This window comes from Camelina sativa, chromosome 17 (assembly GCF_000633955.1).
Source record: "Camelina sativa cultivar DH55 chromosome 17, Cs, whole genome shotgun sequence".
Lineage (NCBI taxonomy): Eukaryota > Viridiplantae > Streptophyta > Magnoliopsida > Brassicales > Brassicaceae > Camelina > Camelina sativa.
Window position 1 is genome coordinate 247762 of NC_025701.1, and position 5345 is coordinate 253106.

Sequence of the window (5345 nt, forward strand, 5' to 3'; positions counted from 1 at the left end):
AGAAAGATCANACCTGCGTCGAGCTTTTTCTCTTTGACGAAACGGCTCCATCCTTTGGTCATCACGTAGCTCTGGCTAGAGTTCCAATACGAGTAACGGAATCTCCACATCTTGCCGTTTCTGTCTTGGAAGTTCAACAGCGTGCCGTTTTGGTTGTTTGATGAGTCTAGTGGGAAATACCTCTCCGCGTGTTGTTTAGGGATCACGAGTCTGTTGAGTTTTCCGACGTCGCTTGGTGTTACCACTTTGTCGAACATGTGTTCTTTCTCCGGCGGCGGAAGCATCATCATCGGAAGGTTGTTTCCAGTACCGGAGCTGCTGCTTGCTCCGATGTTGGAGGTTAATTCTTGTTCTCTGTCTTGTTCTTGGTCGGAACTTGTTGTTGCTGTCGGCGCTAGGGATAGATCCATGACGAATTATCTGATTTTCTTTTGGAGAAATCTTGATTTATGAGACTAAATCTTTAGATAGGACTTTAGACTCTCTCTTAGTGAGTCGTCTTGATGAAATTTAAACCTTTCTCTTGTTCTTGAATCGGTGAATTGTTGCGGCTGCTTTTCAAAGACATTGACGATGATGACTCAACTCGAGATCTTCAACATACAATAGATAGATAAAATATTAAAGAGAGCAAATTAACAAAACGAAAATCTAGCCACAAGTATAAAAAAGGGTAGATGGATTAATGAAAAAAAAATTCAAAGAATATATTAAAAGAAGGGAAGAAAAAAAAAATTAAAGTTCTGATGTGGTCTCACCTTATAAAATAAGTGAGTGAGAGAGAGAGATTTTGATATTGAAGTTTTCTTTCTCTTCTTGGTTCGATTGGTTCTTTGATTTTCTCCTTTGACCATGAAAATTTAGGAGAAATATGAAAACCCTAGAATCTGAAAGCAAACTATATGCATATATATATATAGAGAACTGTATATCTTCTGTTTGACTAACAAACGAAATCAAGGAAAGAGAAAGATCAAAGCAAATCAGGACTTGGAACTCAAAAAATTGGGTTCTTGCCAAACAAGAGGATCTTTCTCTTTCTCTTTATGAGGATGAAGAAAAAAAATGGTGGCTTGAGATTCTTGATAGAGTTTCAAGTCTTAGAGAGAGAGAGAGAGAGAGAGTGAGATTGGTACCGAGTAATGCGTAGGGGCCCATGAATGATATGGTTCGGGTCATGTGAGCTTCTTGTCCTTTTCATTAGGCTTCGAATTAGCTCTTTGTATTGAAATTTCAAATCTTTGTATACATGTGTATGTAGTTGTCCACGGTGTTTGAGATTCCGTTGATCCCTTTTTTTTTGGTATTAGAATGAAAGTATACGTGTCTATTTCCTTTTTGTTAACTAAAGCAATGTTATTTTTGTATTTATCTAATTTTGTTTTTCTTACCAATTATTGTTGGTTAGCAGCACTAATTATTATAACAATTTGAATTTATATCGTATACAGTTTTTGTTAGTTAGTACGTGACTCAGGTAATATATATATTTACGTACAGTATTTATCAGAAAAGAAATGCACATTTTCCATATATAGAATATTATCTGTTACAACAACAATATAAAATATATGCATGCACGCAATTTATCACATTAAATTAAATATAATCCTTACCTACTGCTACTATTCAAGTTTTTAATTTTTTTTATTTTTGAAAAAGTACTATTCCAGTTGTTGGCATGCCATGATTACTCAAAAATGTGTACACACATATGATGTAACATTATGGACCGTCTCATGGCTATAATAAAGCCTTATTATATCCTTCGACTCATTTCTAAGTTTGTGGATCTTATCCTCGTCGAGTCGATTCGTTATTCCGAGAATTTGAAGAAAATTAGCTATTGATACGTACTACAAAAATAGTGTTTATGTTATTTTTATAATAATTAGAACGTTATTGGAACTCAATTTTTTACTAAACAAAGTGGAAACAAGTTTCTGAAAATACGACGAGAAATCATTTATGTGATATATATGAGAAGCTAATTTTTTAATTTTTTTTTTTATTTATAAAAAAAATTTCACTTATACTAACGCTGATTTAAACATTAGTATATGACTAATCATGATTTATATTTTGGGTTGTTCCTAACTGCGTTTATCTGTTTTCACATTAATTGGTTTATCAGATCGAGTCACATGGGTTAACAGTATACTAGTACTGTTATAAGAACGATTAAACAATGAAGATTTGATAATCTCGATGTAAGAAAAAACACATTAATTGCGCATAATTACCTCAATTTTTTGTTGTGTACAGTTAAAAAATGTAGTTATTTACAGATCACTTGGGGAAGTAGGTTTGGTTATGATGTGTCCATGTTTTTTGTGGTCCAAAATTATCTACATATACATCAATCACAACAAAACAAAACGAAAATCAGCAAATGCAAGTGTATAATTTTTTTTTGTTTTTTATATCTATACAAGTATATGTTCATTCATGTATATGTGTGTATGTTTAATACACATCTATGTAAAATATATTCAGATCACGATGTTTGTTTTAGGCTCATCATCATTCCCCAAAAGAGAAAAATATCTAAGTTATAAATATAATTTTTCTCAGAAATATATATAAAAATTTAAATCAAATTGTATAGCAAAAGTCATTATAATGACCAAAATATTATTTTATTCACATGTGTCATAATCATCAACATCCGTAACAAGAGCGTTTGATGTTTTGAGACAACAAGAAAATGTCTAAATCTGCCACACCTGGTCAAATATTTCCCAGTGATTAAACAGTTTAATCATTTATTTATACTAGAAGTATAATACTAGTATTATACATGTCATCAGTACATAAGTCAAATTAAAGCTATGACTCAATTGATAAGCACGTGCAGACGAATATGTAATAAGTAGGTGATACTTTAAATTCGTTTCGAAACTCGACCGATCAGTTGAACAAAAAAAAAAAACTCGACCTGGATCTTGTATTTGACGAATCGTCAATTATTATAACAAATTAGCAACATTTCAAGTAAAACTAATCACGTACGTCTATAACAGTTGAACTGTATATGTGTTCAATCCGGCTACTGATTCAAGTTTTTTTCAGTTAAAAGGATAAAGTCATTAACCAGATTTATTTTTCTGTTACCGAGAGATTAATTAGGGTCTGTAAAATGTATACACAATTATCAATTATTATAAAGTATGGCTCGAAAAAAGTTGGCCTGCATCCCTCGCTCTTTAATTTAATAAAGGCAAAGCTCAAATCAAATAAGTATAATATAAGTTTACTATTTACCGAGCTGCACCAGCTTAAATACAAAGGGGACCTCTCTACCTATAATATCTCATTGGCCTCATCTATTTTATTGAAAAACAAAATCCCCTTATAGTTTATGCTTAAGGAATATTTCCCATTCTAATCTAATTGCCCGACTCTATATATCTCTAGCTTCTGTTTTTGTTTTTTGATCATAGAAATATTGGATATCCAGATTTTCTTTAAAATATGTATTCATATCTAAATATAGATACTTACATACCCAGATCCCTTATTAACCCAAAAACCCTAGATATTCCAGTTCTTCAGAGTTTATCATGTTGCATCCCAAATTCTATCGGAGAACCATGCATGCATTTCTCATATACAATGTCAATTTATAATACCTAGCGCTTTAAAACCATTAACTGATTGTAAGTATCTCAAATATGGACCATATGGTATAAATATGAGGTGCATATGGTGTATATATGTAAGATTTGAATAAAATGGTTAAAGTAGGGGTTGGATTTAAAGGGAAGCAAACATAAATGAGAAGGTAAGTGAGAAGGTGAAGTGTTACAATTTTACAACAACAGTAAACTTGGAAGCGAGTAAGGAGTAAGGACCACTTCTCACTACTCTCTCTCTCTAGAGTTTGTCCAAAACAGCCTCACATTTTTTGCATCCCCACACTTCTCGATCTCTTTCACACCTATTTTCTTTATTGATTATTAATATTTTTTATATATATTGTTATGTGTGTGTGTATTTTTCTTTATCAACTTGGAGGAGCTCGGCCCCTTGGGATTATTTTTTTCAATTTAAACTTTTCCACACAATGTACTTCCTATATATAGCCATAGAGATATGCTAAGAATTTGGTCGTCTTTTAAAGCTGATCTATAGAAAAAATTAAGGTATATGTGAATATATTATGTAGTTTTGTGCTTTATTGTCACAAGTACTCAACCGAGATTCATCACGTACAATGTCTCAAAAGTGCCATATTCTATGTTTTGGTTTCCAAAATTATCCTCAATCCAAATTTCCTAAATTGTATGTTTAACAAGGGTTCTTAAAAGTTCAGAATGAAGGAAACACAAAATTTGGGAAAATCCTCAATAAACTTGACATTAGATCATACTAAAGATATGCATAATGATCAAATAATGTAAGTATAGTAACATTTAATATAGAAATGTGTGCGTGTGGATTGGCATATGTAGTGTATTTTTTTCATATATAGTGTATTAATATGTTATGTGTGTATAGAGAGAAGGTCGTTATCAGTAGGTGCAAAATAGAGTCCATTTGCATGGAGCAGGTTTATGTGATGTTGATGATGGTAACAACTGTCATGTGTGCCCCAAAGTTTAGGAGTCTTAATTAGTTTACATTATATGCATAATTCTAATCACCTCAAACGAATACACAGATTGAAAGAAGTAGGTCCAAATATAATATGGGCAAAAACTAGAAAGTGCATATACATCATATAGTATATATACACATAATATAGTGTATGAGTATAATTAGAAATTATCTAATAGCTAGGTTACAAAAAGTCTTGTTATCAAGCCTAAAATAATTTGTTCAGACTTCTTTAAAGTTATTTTCATCAAACCCCAAAAAAAAGTAAAACTATATATATAGAGAAGACTGAATATAACACTGACGTTATTTAGCTAAACTGAAAAAGGTCAGAAGTTTATGTTTAAGGAAATCGGAAAGATATTAAGGGAAGTCCAAATTTTATAATTAACTTTCTATTCAAAATTTATAATTAAATATCTATTTCAGAACGTAAGATTATTTATGTATGTATTACTCTTTGGAATTACGGTTTGTATATACCTTATATAAATGATCGTGTTTATATATATATATAGCCTCTATAGTACACACACACACATATGTATTAATAAATAATTACAGGCGATTGTACCGCGTACGTATACATATGTAAAGATGCATGTAGCTAGGAGTTATATAGAAAGATCAGCACTGGTTTTGATGATCGTTATAGCAAAACTTGTTTACACACGATTCCAGCTTACATTTTTCTATCATTATAGCTACGTAGTACGTATAACGAACTCAAGAGATTTGTAGTGGTC